Source organism: Protopterus annectens, chromosome 6.part0, assembly GCF_019279795.1.
Source record: "Protopterus annectens isolate FY-2018-M chromosome 6.part0, PAN1.0, whole genome shotgun sequence".
NCBI classification, from domain to species: Eukaryota; Metazoa; Chordata; order Ceratodontiformes; family Protopteridae; genus Protopterus; species Protopterus annectens.
Genome location: NC_056737.1, coordinates 1,816,937,584 through 1,816,955,082, shown reverse-complemented (window position 1 = coordinate 1,816,955,082; position 17,499 = coordinate 1,816,937,584). Strand labels below are relative to the sequence as shown.

General features: G+C 43.7%; 1 protein-coding gene across 1 annotated transcript in view; it reads left to right on the top strand.

The window, feature by feature from the left end:
- SPAG1 (sperm associated antigen 1) overlaps positions 1 to 17,499 on the top strand; it is a 3,545,022-nt gene that overhangs the window by 47,126 nt on the left and 3,480,397 nt on the right. The window lies entirely within an intron of this gene.

Here is a 17,499-nt window from a genome sequence, read left to right as displayed (position 1 = left end):
CTGCAAACTCGATCCGAGGTAATGGAAGAGGGGTATTTTGGGTAGAGCCTTAGCTTGAGAGTTTTTGGCTCGCATGAGCTATGTATAATGGCTGAGTCAGTTTTGAGAGGTCAGAACCGAACCCCATCTGTCAAGAATGAATGAAGATTGACAACACAGATGGAACGTTATGGTAAGGACATGACATCTTTTCCTGTTTGTTCTGTTTTCCCACCAAGCAGTGTTTTAAATAACTGTTATGTTTGCTGTTTAAAACACTCTTTAGTGTCTCCTTGCTTTTTAAAACATTTCTGTGCCTCACTGCTGTTTTCTGCTGTTTAAAACATTGTTTAGTGTTTCCTGTCTAAATTAGTGTAGCTAGTAGCTGTAGCATAGTCCAGATACAGGTTTGCTGCAGCTGGGTCTGTTTGTAGTGCCTGTTGTATTCTGAGCACATTTTCCAAGCCATCTTTGATTGGAAGCGGCCCTTCTGCACTCTTGTGAGTGAAGTGTGCTGGTTGGAATCTGTCTGGTGAAGCATGATTGGTCTAGGGCTCAGAGTAAGCACCCTCATTGGCTCTTTTGATTTTTAAAAAAAGTTTTTTTTTACAGTTTTGAGCTTCTGGTATTTAAGCACCACGTTTGAGAGGGTTTCTGGTTGTTTGTATTTTGTGCAGCACCACTCACTGCCACTCAATTGTGTGCCATAGCTGGACAGATAATTTCGACAATTTTTCTCTTAGATACAGCTGTAGTATATTAGTGTAGTCCTCATCATCTTTAGTACATGTCTGGTCTAAGAAGTATTGCTACTGAGCTGTGACCTATTAAACCACCAGCCAAACACCCTGTCAGAAATACCCATCTTCACAGCACCTCCTAGCTCAGTCCTGAAAGCACCCCTTTTGTGATAACAGTTCTTCAAACCTAGCATTATGGACAGTTGGACTACACTTGTTTCACCTGCTAGCTTTGTTGACTTGGGTCTCCTGAGGCAGTGTAGCAACTGCCTCCTGTACACTGACAACTCTCTACTAATAACTCACTCTAGTTGAGAGTGTGAGAGCTGCATCTACACCAAGAATCTTGAATCCCTGCTCTCTTGCACTCAAAACAGTAACACTAAATTGGATAAAGAAAAAAAGTTGCAGAAGCACCAAAGCCCAATAAACTTCTTCTTAAAAGTCTTGGAATAAAAATACTTCTCCGTTGATAAAGACAAACCTTTAATGCGAACCAACAGTTAAAAATGCACGGCAGGTAAAACACTTCTTGTTAGTAGAATCCAAAAAAAGCTAGGTATAAATCGTAAAACACTTCTTGTTAGTAGAATCCAAAAAAAGCAAGGTATAAATCAAGCGCTTTCACCCGTTCCTATGACGGGCTTTTTCAAGATCTTTTTCCAGACATCTTGAAAAAGCCCGTCATAGGAACGGGTGAAAGCGCTTGATTTATACCTTGCTTTTTTTGGATTCTACTAACAAGAAGTGTTTTACGATTTATACCTAGCTTTTTTTGGATTCTACTAACAAGAAGTGTTTTACCTGCCGTGCATTTTTAACTGTTGGTTCGCATTAAAGGTTTGTCTTTATCAACGGAGAAGTATTTTTATTCCAAGACTTTTAAGAAGAAGTTTATTGGGCTTTGGTGCTTCTGCAACTTTTTTTCTGCTGCCTTTTGGGACTTAGTTCGTGTTCAACACTAAATTGGATGTCAACTCACCCACCACTACTCATGCACACAGTACTAGTACTCATACACATAGTACGCATCCAACACATGAATCGACATATGTAGAGGTTCTCTCAAAAAAATTTACCAAAACACCAGAGACATCCAAACCAAAAGACTATTATAACTTGCACAGTTCCCACAGCACCCAAGACACACAGCAACACCAGCATTTCAGTTACCAAGCCCTTAAGGCATAACACTCAAAAAACAAATTTTCTTGTCATTGGAGCTTCCATAGTGAGACACACAGATGTCCCACTCGCCAGGTTAAATAAGGAAAAAGTCATGGTCAGCTGCCTGTCCGGTGCCAGGATTCGTCACATCATGCATGCACTCAAGCCTCTCTGCAACAAGTACCATTATGACTCTGTCATAGCTCATGTTGGAGTGAACGACTTGAGACGTACTTCAGTGGACTAAATGGAGAGAGACATGAGCTCTCTGAGTATGTGTCCCAGGCAAGTATGTCCCTAGCCTTGAGAAGCATATTACCCTCACGTAGAACGATGCTACATCATAAACAAAAAAAATGATCAATTTCAATAATTGGCTTAGTTTTTGGTGTCATTCAAAGGAGATCCAGTTTCTGTCAGCTTGGGATGACATGATCAAGAAACCTCGCTGCTTTGCCAGAGATGGTTTGCACCTGGCACCACTAGGCTTTCTGCTGCTGGCAAAGGCTCTTGCCTCCCCCATAGTGCCTTTTTTAAGCAATGTCACAAAAAAACAAAACTGCCGATGTTAAAATTGCCAACCATTAAAAAAAAGGGATCTGATGTCAGTCTTTGTTCATTCTTGACAAATGGGATTCTGTTCCAATTCCTGGAACTGGCTCAGCTATTATAAAGCTTAAGCCAGCCAAAAACTCTTGAGCTAAGACTCCACCCACAATGCCCCTCTCTTCATTACCTCAAATCTCATTTGCTGCTCTGTCAGTAAGACACAAAAGCCATTGCACTCAGCTAAGTCTTTAAATTTTTTTATTCTACTAATTCCTTGTACTTTTTATCTATACATTTGTATGTATATATATATATATATATATATATATATATATATATATATATATGTGTGTTTACATTGTACTTTATAATTTTTGTGGCAGCTGTGTGTGTGTGTTAGAATTCTCTACCCGTACCTCTGGTAATCTTTGTTACCATTGTTGGTAACCCCTCTCCCGCCTTCTTACCTTTTGCAGTAATTCTTAGTACCATTGCTGGTACTTTCTTTCTTTCTCTAGTACCCTTGGGTATTTTCTCCACTACCATCGTTGGTAGACCTCCTCCTATCCTTGGTGTGTCCATGTGCTTTGGTGTGTTGAAGTTGTTTCATTAGATATTGTTTGTCAAAATGGTGGGAAAACAAAAAGGGACTTCTGGATTTAAACATTGCCAAGACTGTGGAAGAAAGATGCCCATTTCTGATGGGCATCTTTCATGTGTTTATTGGCTAGGAGCTCCACAACTCGACCAAGACTGTGACATCTGCCAGGCTTTTAGTAACTGGACCTTGGTCGAGCGTCAGAATAAGCTAATTTTGAAGGGCTTGTTGAAAACTAGTTTAGCGAAGCATTGTACAAGTCTCACTTCCCTCCTAAGTCAGATCCTATCAAAAAGAAGAGCCACTCAATACCTGTGTCCCCTATGGCACTGATGGCTCAAAAACATAAGGCTACGGTTCCAACTGCCTCTATGGAACTGAAAGCAAAGGTACTGAAGTTACAACTTCAAGGGTCCTCAGCACCAACTACTGCTACTACGATGCCTTCGGCACCAGCATCAGCACCGCCATCCTTAGTTTCCGGCTTGGTGCTGACTTCTCCAATGGTGCCTCAGCAGGCTCTGCCCACCCCCTCGGTGCCGAAACCAGATCTGAATCTTTTTCTCAGGATGAGGTATTTACCTTCCATAGATACCTTTGCGGGCCATTTGCCCAGCCCCTTCCTAGAATGACCCGAGTCCCCTTCAGGCTTTTCAGTTCAATCCTCCAGGAGTCTCTCCAAGGTAGATGTGAGATTGGTGAGCAGTTGTTGGCCAGAGGTATTACTGCCCCTTCTCAAGCCCTCTCCCTTCTGGAGTTGGGGTATCTTCTCCAAGGGCTCTTACATTGTCTTCTCCTCTGACTTCCGGCGCTTCAGAGCCCAGCACTACGATCCTTCTGGTACCATCTGCCTTTGTGCTGTTAGGCATTCCAACCTCGGCAACGGATGTTGCTCTAACTTCATTGGCTGTCACCTCGGAACTGACAGATTCTCGGGGCCGAGACTTGGCTGCTGGTTCCGAGGATCTTGGATTGGCTTCTGTTTTTTTATACGAAGCCAACCTTGGCTCTTGAGACTTTTGTTGGTTGTGGGTCTTTCCCTGGCTCCTGCCTTGGGAGGGCGGACTCTCGGAGTGGGGTATGACCTCGGTTCAGAGTTGGTCTTTCTGGGCTCCCACTCTTCTTCGGGTGAGGTCCTGCCTTCCAGGTTATGGAGAGAATTTTAGCCTCTGCAGGCTTCCCAGTTGGTTCCTCTTGCATTGGAGTGTCATATTACCATATCTTCTGGTCCAGAGATGATACCAAAGACAGAGAGCATCGAAGCTTCAAGTTACCCACGCACTGGGCCCCTCTTCTTCGGAGTCTTCCTCAGAGACCCCCACTGAGGAACCCCCCCCCCGTAAGAAGATGTGCAAGGGGAAAGCACCTAGATTCCCCAGAAGAATCCATCACCAAGGACACGGATTTCGATGAAGGGGAAGGTTCTGCCCAGTCAACCCCTGAAGGTATCTCCTTTGGGGACATTTTAAAGATCCTCAGGCAGAAGGGAAACTAGACACCCCAAGACCCAACCTCAAAGGAATCCATGTACTTGCAAGCGTTCAGTGCTCGACCATCTACTTCCTGTGTGACCCCACCCACTGACTATCTTGTTAAGCTGATCACACAGCAGGCTTGGAAGGCCCCTGATTCCATAGAGCCTATTTCCTGGAGACCAGACAAAATTCTTCGGCCGGAGGAGACCAGACAAAATTCTTTCTCCACTGGAGGACCACCAGTATTGGGCCAAGGGTTTAGCAGTAGATGCCATGGTGGTGGCAGCTGCCACCAAGAAGGAACTTGCTGATGAGAGTCCTGCTATACATCATCCTAATCGTGAGTGTAGGACGATAGACAGATTGGGAAAGCGGGTCTATGTTTCATCGACCTTCGAACTTAGGTCTTTGAACTTTATGGCACATTTTTACTAGACTCCAGAGAGATCTGATTAAGGAGTTATCTGAGACTTTTGCCTGAGCTGTGTCTAATGAGATGCAGACTAAGGTCACCTCTGAGCTAGCCACCCTGGAGTCTATATTGAACTCGTCCATGCGGGTTACATGCAGCCAAAGGTACGACCAGAGCAGCGAGTTCCGGCATTGCCATACAGCGCCATGCCTGGATGCTGTTGTGTGAATTTGTGGAGCCCTTCAAGTCTTCCTTTGTCAATGCTCCTTTTGATGGATCATCTTTGGCCCCAAGGTGAAGGTGAAGGACACACTAGCCAGGTGTGAAAGGGATAGAGAGACCCTGTCTGCTGTGGGCATTTTTTTTCCTACTCCTCAGCAATTGTACTCCTGGAATAAGAGAAGTGGAAAGATGTGGTTCAAAAAACCCCAGGGCCCTTTCCAGGACATATGTGTTGGTGGCTCCTCTCGGGGCAGAGAGGTGAGCTCAGATGGAAGACTCTTACCGCGAGGCAGAGGTGGCCCGCAAAATCAAGGTTCCAGAGATGACTCCTTTAAACAGCCCTATCAGCACTCCTGAAAGGAGACAAGATTGCTTACCTTTGGAAGCAGTTGGGGGTAGACTCTTACTGTACTCCACAGCCTGGCTACAGATAATCTTCGATACTTGGGTGCAGAGAATTATTACCAGAGGCTGTCATATCCCCTTCACCCTTTTCCAAAGATCCCTGACAAAAATCCTTGATGTTCCACCCAATCAGAGGAATCAAGCAGCCACAGAAGTTCAAAAGCTGCTAGAAAAAAAGAGTCATCCAAGAAGTCCTACCAGCCAGATGGGATCCGGATTTTACTCCAGGTTCTTTTTAGTGCCAAAGAAGATGGGGGATTGGAGGCCAATATTGGACCCGTCAGCCTTCTGAACAATGACTGGATGTGCTCTATAGACCTTCAAGACATGTATTACCACATAACGATGGACAAACACTGAAGAAGGTTTCTCTGCTTTTGGCTCGGGGACAGTCATTACCAGTTCAGAGTGCTGCCGTTTGACCTCACCACAACCCCAGGGTGCTCACTAAATGCATGGCAGCAGTCACGGTGCACGTGAGATTGCACTGATTCCGGGTGTTTCCTTATCTAAACAAATGACTCCTCACTGCTCCTACCAGGCATCTACTGCTTCAAGCCACAGACTTCATCCTGCACTTGTTCAGTACCCTGGGCATAAGAGTCAACTACAAAAAGTCATAGCTGTCTTAGACTCAGGACGTAAAATTCACAGGAGCCCACCTCAACACAGTTTTGTGCATAGCTTCTCTACCCTTGAACAGGCTCCAAAAGATAAGGTCTCAAGTACAGCTCATTCTAGTAAAGAACAAAGTGCCTGCTCTACTTGTTCTCCAAGCCCTAGGAGCTATGGTGGTGGCCATCACCTTAGTCCTGTTCGCAAAATTTCATATGAGGATACATCAATAGCTTCTGGCCTCCCAATGGTCCATTTTTCTCATCTGATGACTCACCCGATCTTACTAACAGGACGCTGCAAAAAGGATCTATCCTGGTGGATGCAGTCAGAAGAAATCCTATTGGGCCATCCCTTTGTTTGCCTGCAACCCAAGGTCATAGTGACCACGGTTGCCTCCCAGATGGGGTGGGGGGGGGCATTATCTGGGAAGAACAGTCCAAGGCACTTGGTCTCCACAAGAGGCCGACTTGCACATCAATGTCCTGGAAATGAGAGCAGTGCTCCTAGCATTTCAAGCTTTTCAGTCTGCTCTTCCTGTGGGAACAGTTGTGATCCAGTCAGGCAACATGTTAGTGGTGTGATACATCAACAAACAAGGGAGAACCAAATTCTATCCCCATTGCCAGAAAGCTTTGAGTGTGGCAATGGGCAATAGCTTCAAGCCGCTTTCTTTTGGCAGTGCATATCCTGGGGAGTTCCAAAGTGATAGTGGACAGGCTGAGCAGATGCATTCTACTGCCTCACGAGTGGTCTCTCAATCCCAGAGTGGCGAAGGAAATCTTTTGCCGATGAGGCCAGCCTTGCTGTGATCTCTTTGCCTCCCCAATGAACAAGTGCAGCAGCTACTTTGCCCTAATTCTCCCTCATCTAAACAGTAACATTAAAGAGGATGTCAACTTGCCCACCACTACTCATGCACATAGTACCAGTACCCTACACGTAGTATGCATCCAACACATAAATCAACATATGTAGAGGTTCTCTTCAAAAAACTTACCAAAACACCAGAGACCTCCAAAACAAAAGACTGCTACAAATAACACAGTTCCTACAGCACCCAAGACGCATAGCAACACCAGTGTCTCACCTACCAAGCCCTTAAGGCATGACACTCAAAAAAAAAAAACACATTTTCTTGTCATTGGAGACTCTGTAGTGAAACACATGGATGTCCCACTCACCAGGTTAGAGAAGGCAAAAGTCACGGTCAGCTGTCTGTCTGGTGCCAAAATTTGTCAAATCACACATGCACTCGGGTCTCTCGGTAACAAGTACTATTATGACTCTGTCATAGCTCATGTTGGAGTGAACGACTTGAGACGTACTTCAGTGGACTATATGAAGAAAGACATGATTGAGCGCTCTGATTGTGTCCCAGGCAGGTGTGTCCTTAGCCTTCAGCAGCATATTACCCTCACCTAGAATGATGCTACAGTATATAAACAAAAAATTATCAATTTCAATAATTGGCTTAGTTTTTGGTGTCATTCAAAGGGGATTCATTTTCTGTCAGCCTGGGATGTTGTGGTCGATAAACCTCACTGCTTTGCCAGAGATGGTTTGCACCTGGCACCACTAGGCTTTCTGATGCTGGCCAAGGCTCTTGCCTCTCCCATAGTGCCTTTTTTAGGCAAGGTCGCAAAAACAAAATTGCTGATGTTAAAATTACTAACGATAACAAAATAAGGGTTATGTTGCTAAATGCTAGGAGCTTAACCAAAAACTGCACACCCTGGAAGCACTTCTGTCACTGGAAGATGTAGATGTCTGTGCAATCACAGAAACCTGGTTCAAGGCCTCAAAGAGTACCCCGGCCTTGCAAGGCTACAATGCCTTCCACACCTTCAGACTGCAAAATGAATGTGTCAGAGGAGGCATTGTTTCTGTCTATATTAGAGATGAATTCACCTTCCGACTAGTTAGACTGGACAACTCCATGGAGCTACTCCATCTTCAGATTACTGTGGGTAAGTCCCCATTCAAGTCATAGCTAACTGTAGATCCCCCTCCATGGATCATGATGCGCATGAGGTCTACTTGACCAAACTGGAGTCGATCCCAATATTGCCAAACACTTTGGTCATGGGGAATTTCAATTATCCCACCATCAACTGGGAAACCTACTCTAGCCCTAAATCACTAGCACAATAGTTCATTGACTTTAACTGAAATGCCCTGAACCTAATTGTTCAACTGAAATGCCCTGAACCTAATTGTTCAACTGAAATGCCCTGGACCTAATTGTTCAAACCTCAACAAGAGGAGCAAACATACTAGATCTGGTTCCCACTAACATGGCAAAAAGGTGCACCACCGCAACTCTCAGACCCTCATTAGTTAAATCTGACCACAAATCAGTCGCCTTCAAACTGGCACTAACACCAGAACTCACAAAGGGTGAAGTCAGACTAAAAAACTTCACCAAAGCAAATTGTACCCTCTTAGGAGAAGGTCTAAATGCCTTCCAAGCCCCACCCCCAGCTGGAAGTGGTAATTACACCAAAGCTTACACTAAAGCCCTGTACAATTACTTGTAGAAGTGTATAGACTCAGCTGTCCCAGAGAGAATCAAAGCCAAAGCCCCAAGTAAAAAAAAAAAAAAATCCACCTTGGTGGATATCCAGCATCAACAAACTTTACAACAAATGCAAAAGGTGTCTGTCTAAGAAAACTAAGGCGAGGCCACAACAGTGGAAAAGCACCCACCTCCATGTCAACAGGCAAATAAGATAACATATCAAATCCTCTAAGGGTAACTTTGATAAAAACTTAGCAATCATAGCCAAGGATAATCATAAGGCCTTTTACAGCTACGTATGTAGCTTAAAAGGTAGGACCCAAGCATGTGCCAAACTAGTGACAAATGGTATTATACACACTGCTCCCACAGAGATAGCATACCTGCTAGCAGACAGATTTGGCAAAATTTTCACTCCCTTATCTCCTCCAAACTTATTACAAACCCCCCCCCCCCACCACCCTACATATCAGAAGAGCAGGTCATTAAAACCTTGTCTAAGACAAAAAACACAGCCTCTATGGGACCAGATGGCATCCCAGGCTGTCTTGTAAACAAACTAAAATATGAACTACCATCACCATTAAGTACCCTATTCAGTCACAGCCTAACCACTGGGTTTGTTCCTGCAAAATGGAGAACAGCAACAGTTATTCCACTCCACAGAAGCAGCTTAGCAACAGACCAAAGGAATTATAGATCCATATGTCTGACCAGCCTCATCTGTAAAGCCATGGAGTGTATCATCATGGACCTCATAAATAATGACACAGGGGACCTCCAAACCATGGATCCAACCCAATTTGGCTTTGTCAAGGGCAAATCCTGCCTGTTAAACCTGGTGGATTTCTTTTGAAAATGTGACCAGACTGACCAGGGCAAATCTGTGCACACAGCATACCTAGACTTGGCAGACACCTTTGACACAATCCCACACTCCGGCATTGCTGATAAACTTAGCAAACTGAATGTAAATCCCTTTGTTGTAAGATGGGTTGTCAAGTGGCTCACAAACCGGTCACACACTATCAAAGTGTGTGACTCCACATCAACCAGCAGACCTGTTACCAGCGGGGTGCCACAAGGGCCAGTGCAGGGGCCCCCTACTGTTTGGTATATACTTCTCAGAAGTTCAGCACAGAACTAAGGGGCTGTAGCTGACTAAGTTTTCAGATGCCTGCAAACTGGATGCAATTATTGAATCCCCAAATGATGTCAGTATACTTCAGGAGGGTCTTACGCAGACCAATGATTAGTGCTTAGTCATGGTCTCAAACTGAATGCAAAGAAATGCATCATCATTCCCTTTGGTAAAAACAATGTTTCTTCACACCATCTAATTAGCAGTACCCTATGTACCTGAGAAGTGGTAAGTGATCTGGGATCACAAGTAGACTGCAACCTTAACTTAGACCACGATATGTCTACTGTAGTAAGGAGGGCTTTCTTCATAACACACTTGATTAACAAAGGCATCATCTCTAGAGCAAAGAAGGTTAAAATCCCTCTATACTCGTTACTAATCAGGCACATAATTGAGTTTAACATCCTTTTCGGCATGTACCATTCAGCGCACCTGCAGCAATTGGAGACACCTCAGAGGTTTCTAACTAAGAAGATGATATTACATTGGGATGAAACAGCTAGGCTTGAAATGACCTCCGGGTTGATAGCCTAGAAACCTCCAGTGATCCTATGAACTATAAACATGTTTCCAATTTCACAGCCATTCACTATTGCAAAATTACTATCTTATCAAATATTTTAAAAGTAACATGGGCAGTTTATTGTTCAAGGGCAAAAACCACTGAATTTGTAACAAAATACTAAAATGTATAATTGTTTGTGAGCAGCAACCTCTTCATTAGTTATAGATCTCTTTAATGTGGAATTATGCTTCTGCAGAGATTGTTTATATTGACTTATATTGGTGGATTGCAGTGACAAGTTTGAGTGGCATTTTGTGGTTGAAATGTTCTGCAGTGGGTAGTTTTGTCTTTATTGGTTCATATGTTTTATTTCATTGCTTAATATTCAAACCTGTAAGTCTAAAACATTAACAAATGGTGCTGTGTTATGCAAGGAATATAATTTAATACAGTCAGGATAGCGCATCAAAGAGCACATACATGTATGCATAATCCAAGAAATATGTGGAAGGGGTTTATGGTTTGAAAACAGTCCAAAGGTAAACTTAATCCACCACTGACCAGATGAATTTTCTTTTAAGGTGGGTTTCAGTGCCTTTTCAAGGAATGTAAGTTTCAAGGACAGAGAAGCTTACTGTTCATGCTAAGCCTGTTTTCATTGTGAGAGAGTGTTTTATTTAGCAAAAGGCTGTTAGTATCCGTTCTATAAAATTTGAAATAGAAGTTTTAAATATCTCTAAACATTGTAGAAGTAAGGAAGAAAATAGTATGCACACTGACAGGTTTGAACAAATTCAAATACTGGCTCAGGACAAATGCCCTACCACTCCTCCTTTGATGCCAACTACCTCGGTACAGTGAGTTCAACAACTTGATTTGCCAAGGGTGGTTTATTCACGATCTCTTGACCCTTTTGCTGGCAAATTACCCAGGGTCTTTTTACAAGGATCCATATCATCTTCCCAGACCTGTGTCTGTTCCACTAAAAGTCTCTCAGAAGTTGATGTGGAGAGACTAGTGAATAAAATTCTGTGGGCAAAATGACTTAGGACTCCCTTTGGCGCCAACCCCTTTGGGTCTCTGAACCGACTCAGCCTTTACTCCCTTAACTACTACTCCTCTGAGGTTTTGGAGATGTCATCTCGGAGTCATCTGGCGCAGACTGTATTGGTTTCAGAGACCTCTCTCCCTTTGGAACCGATTATTAGCCTGAGTTCTCCTGTTCTGTCAGATCCGTAGACCTTCTAGGGTCATATCTGTCCTGTCGGCTCCAAGGAACCAGAGTCAACTCTAGTTTTTTCGGAGCCGTCCCTGCACCTTGGAGCTTCAGCATGGCTCAGTTCAGCCCTGGCTTCTGTGTTGGGGACAGTCTCGTCATTTCGTCAGAGCAGGGAGTGACCATGGTTCTGAGGCAGTCTCTCTCTCTCTCTCTCTCTGTTCTGGGCTCCCTTCCCTCTTCAGGGGGACCCACCTTTAAGGTAATGGAGAGGGTCTTGTCCACAGCAGTCTCGCAGTTGACCCCTTCCTCCTTGGAGCATATCCCATCCTCACGTTCCCATATTCGACCTGTCTCTCCACTGGGGCAGCAAGTACCGAATCCACAGGTCCCACAGATTCAGATTCTATCCTCTTGTGATACCTCTCCAGACTACCCCCCCCCCCCCCGGGAGGTTCCTCAGAAGAAAAAGGGCAAGAGGAAGCTCTTAGAATTAGTCAGGAATTAGTCACAGAAGACACCGATTTTGATGAGGGTGAAGGTCCCCAACATCACCCCCTTCACCCACTAATGATGTCTGCTTTGGAGATATCTTAGAGATTTTGAAACAGAGGGATGATTGAAGTCCCAAAATCCTTCATAGGAGGAGTCTGTCTACTTGCAGGCTTTCAGTACTCCCCCACCTACCTCTTTGGTGATTCTGCCCACCGATGAGCTCATTCAGTTAATCTCATAGTGGGCATGGAAGGCACCAGACACCATTGAACCTATCCCCAAGAGACTGGACAAAATGTTATCCGCCCCCAAGGACAATCAGTTTTGAGCAAAAGGTTTACTGATAGATGCCATGGTCATAGTGACTGCTACCAAAAAGGCATTAGCTGAGGAGAGTTCTTCCATCCATCTACCCAACAAGGAGTCTCTGGCGATGGACAGATTTGGGAAGGGGGTTTACACTTCATCGACCTTCGCTTTAAGGTCTTTGAACTTCCTGGCACATTTTACCAGACAGCAAAGGGATACGATCAAGGAGCTTTAAGATACCCTAGCAGGATCTGTTTCTGAGGAAGTCCAAGAGAACGTGGCTTCCCAGTTAGCTACACTGGATTAGTTTGTGTCAAACTCATCTGTGAGGCTCCTTGCCCATGCAGATGAAGGGACCACAGAGCGTTGGGGTCAGGCGTAGCCATAAGGGGACATGCCTGGATGTGTCTATGTGATTTTGAGGAGCCATTTAAGTCATCATTTGTCAATGTCCCTTTTGACGGATCACCTCTGTTTGGCCCCAAGGTAAGAGAAACGTTATCCAGGTGTGAGAAGGATGATAAGACCTTTTGTGCCATAGGAATACATTTTTCCACTCTCCAAAGATCCTTCTGCAGGAATCATAGGAGCAGTGGAAAAATGTGGTTCAGAAAATCTCAAGGGTCTTTCCAGGACACGCGTGGAACCAGTTCCCCCAGAGGCAGAGGGGAAAATTATAACAGATGACGTCGCTCATGTGATGTGGAAGTGGCCTGCAGAACCAGGGTTCCAGGGATTCCTTCCCAGGGAAACCCTATCAGCGTTTCTGAATGGAGGCCCGATTTGTCTTCCTCTGGAGGGAGTCCGGGGTGGGTGCTTATCTGTGTAACAAGATGCCTGGCTACAAATAACTTCCAATTCCTGGGTGCAGAGGATCATTTCCAGAGGTTATTCAGTTCCCTTCCCCCTCCCCCGTATGCAAAAACATCCCTGATGTTCCACCCAGGGGGAACAAGCAACAATAGAAATTCAAAAGCTGCTAGAAATTGTCATCCAGGAAGTCCCATCAGACCAAATAAAATCTGGAACTTATTCAAGATTCTTTTTAGTGCTAAGAAAAGTCAGTGGACTGGAGACCTAGTTTGTATCTTACTGAACAAGTCAGTTCCGGATGGTCACTCTACAGTCCATACTTCCTTTCTTGGAAAAAGACTACTGAATGTGCTCATTAGATCTTCAGGATGTGTATTACGATATAAAAATGGACAAATGATCCAGAAAGTTTCTCCACTTCCTTCTGGGACCCAGTCACTACCAATTCATGGCACTGCCTTTTGGACTCGCCACAACTTTAGGGTGTGGCGAGTCCAAAGGGCAGTGCCCTGAATTGGTAATGACTGGCGCTGGTCTTTAGGACTCACCACAACTTTAGGGTGTTCACCAAATGCATGGCAGTAGTAGCAGTTCACTTGAGACTGCAAGGATTCCTACTTGGATGACTGTCTCATCACCGCTTCGACCAGGCATCTTCTGATAGAAGCAGGAGACTTTGTTCTCCAAACCTGCGCTTATTTGGGAATAACAATAAACTATGAAAAATCCCAGTTGACTCCAACTCAGACTTTACAATTCATGTGGTCTATAATAAATATGACAACAACAGTAGCTTCTCTTCTTCCCGAAACGCTTCAGAGAATCAGAACACGGGTTCAAAGGATAATACACAGCAAGACAGTATCTGCTTGTCTGATCCTATAGGCTCTGGATGCCATGGCAGTGACTATAATTCTAGTACCCCTAGCGAAGTATCGCATGAGAATTCTACGGTGGCTTCTGGCTTCAGTGGTCCTTTTTTACACCATCCCATGTCAGATCAGAAAAGATCTAGCATAGTGGATACTTTCCAAAGAGATTCTTCTGGGCTGTCCATTCACCCCCTTTAGAACTCAGAGCCATAGTGACCATGGATGCCTCCCAGATATGGTTGATGGGAGCATTATTTGGGTAAAACTGTCCAAGTGGCTTGGTCCCCTACTGAGTCCCACTTGCATATCAATGTTCGGGAGCTAAGAGCATTGCTTTTTGTGTTGCAAGCCTTCCAAACTGCTCTTCCTCTGGGAATGATTGCAGTTCAGACAGACAATATTTATTTATTTAACATTTGTTTACCAGGAAAGTAGACTTGAAACAAAGGCAATTTTCAGCGGAGGCCGAGGGAGAAACGCTCCAGATGCATGTCTTTGTAACGTGAGAGGAAACCAGAGCACCTGGAGGAAACCCACACGAATGCAGGGAGGACATGCTGACTCTGCACAGAAGGAATCCCAGACGATAATCGAAGTGGAGAGCCTCTTCCTGTGAAGCAACAACACTACCGCTGCATCACTGTGCCGTCCAATATGTCAGTAGTTTGGTACAATAACAGAGGAGGAGGAACAGAATCATGCCCCCATTGTTGAGAAGCATTCAGAGTGTAGCAGTGGACGATCTCTTCCAACCGCTTTGTGACGGCAATGCACATTCCGGGGAAATCCAGTGTAATAAAGGACAAACTGGGCAGATAGATGTATTCTCATGCCTCACAAGTGTTCTCTCAATCTAAAATTGGCGGAAAGGATTTTCCATCAATGGGGCCAGCCTTGCTGTGACCTGTTTGCCTCTCCCCTAAACGAGTGTGGCAATTACTTTGCCCTAATCCCACCTCCAGATGAGTCTCCGAGAGATGCTGTTCTCCATTTTTGGCCCCCGTACTTCTATACACCTTTCCTCCCCGATTCCTCTAATCCTCAAATTCCTACACAGAGCACTGAAGTTGAAGAGCAAAGTAATTCTCATTGTACCCTTTTGGTCCCGATAGATTTGGTTCCCTGTTCTTTGACCTCATCTAATTCAACAACCTTGGATTCTGGATCCAGCTCCACACCTTCTGTCCTATCCAGAGGGACTGGTTCATCCAGACATTTCGAATCTCAAGCTGATAGCATGCTTCCTCCAGTTCCCCTAATTGCCAGGTGAATTAATCTAGCTTCCCCAGTGCGCCATATTCTCATAGCTTCACGCAAGCCATCCACCTATAAGCTATACTCAAGTAAATGGAATAGATTTACCATATGGGCTTGTGAAACAGATATCGACCCCTTTTCTGCATCTACTGATAATATATTATACTTCCTAGCCTCTCTCTTCTATGCAGGGGCTTCACCTTCTACCATTAAAATTCAACTAGCAGTTAATTTCTAATTTCCATAATGGTTTCAGAGGACGCTCCTTTGCTTCCCACAAACTTTGTAATTCCTTCTTAAGAAGAACACTTTTGTTGAAACCTTCCTATAAGGACCCTACTTCACCCTGAGATTTAAATCTAGTGTTACAGATCATTATTAAATTCCCCTTTTCGAATCATGTGCAGATTGTGATCTAAAATATTTGTCATGGAAAAATTTATTTTTAGTAACAATAACCTCCGCTAGGAGAATTTCAGAAATGCAAGCTTTATCATGTAAGCCACCTTATCTGATCTTTCATAAAGACAGAGTCTCCTTACGAACAAATCCCCCCTTCCTACCTAAAGTAGTCTCAGTATCAAGTCAAACTATTGAATTGCCAGTATTCTTTTCCAACTTTACGAATACTGGCTACACCTGCTAGATATTCATAGACAATTACATTTTTATCTTCACAGAATGAAAGACATAAAATCTGACTAGCTATCTGTTTCCTTTTCTAATACAAGGTTTGGTAAACCAGTCAGCAAGGTGACCTTAGCCAGATGGCTCAATGATTGCATCTCCTTTATGTACAATAAGAACAAAGTTGTTTAACCTAGACCAATTAAGGCACAAACTCTACAAGATCTGTAGCCACTTCAGCAGTTTTTCAGTCAAAGGCTTCAATGGATAATATTTGTGCAGCAGCAAGTTGGGCTTCCCCACATATCTTTATTACTCATTACAAATTGGATTTTGTCTTAAGGGGTAGAGCATCCTTTGGTTCAGTGGTGCTCAAGAATATCCTTCCGTGAGTCTTCCCAAGGTCTAAGGTAGCTGGGGACTCTGCCCTCATCATCAAGGATAAAATGAAAATTGGCAACATTAGATAAAGAAGTTTTATACTTAACATAACGTTCCATCTGTGTTGTCCATTTTAATTTATCCTTAACTCCCCTCTCTCCATCCCCCTGCCTTTGAAGACATTTTGGTGGAACAGATACCTAGATACCTTCATATTACTTATTATTCTTATTAAGGCATAGCAGATATGGTTTCCACTAAGGTCTTCTTAGATATATATATATATATATATATATATATATATATGTATATATATATATATATATATATATATATATATATATATAGATAGATATATGTATATACTTTATTTCTAATCTGCAAACTCGATCTGAGGTAACTGGGAGAGCGAGATTGTGGGTAAGGGTGAAGCTCGAGAGTTTTTGGTCTGTGTGAGCTGTAGTGGCAGCTAAGTCTGTCCCGATATCGGAACTGAACCCAATAGTCAAGGATAAATGAAAATGGACAACACAGATGTCATGTTATGGCAAGTACATAACTTCTTTGTTTGCTACATTTGGCAATGTGATGGGGTTTTTTCCATCTTTGTCAATAATGCTGGGAGCAGGAACACTGTCACTACCGGTCACTAAGATTGGAAAGCTGTGCTGTACATTTCAGAAAGACCTGCTGTTATTGTTGCCAATGACAGCTTCTCAGTCTGAAATCTGCAACAAAACATTACAGTTTGCATCACTCAGGTTGATTTTTTCACACTACTGATGCATACAATTATTCATCTTTTACCAGTGATTAGAAAGGCATACATGTGCTCCATCACAATCACTTTCATTGCATGATTTGTGCATGCTTGCAGGGGAACAAAAAATTATCCTGAGAAAGTAAGCAGATGTAGATGCTCATTGTGTCATTAGATGTTGGATGTGTAACTATGGGGATGAATACAAATAACTTATGAAGATTTCATTTAACACTAGTCATACAGTGTAGACTGTAGCAAATGGCAATAAGTGAAAGTGGTCAGTGAACAAGAAAAATAATTTAGATATGAAGGAGCAGCACAAGATAAGATGCGAGTCAAAATTTTGGAGCAGAACAGGAGTAGCTGGAAGGGGTCAGGCAGGGTGATGTACTGAAAGTCTGTAGGACACAGCTGTCTGAGTAGCAAAGTTCTTT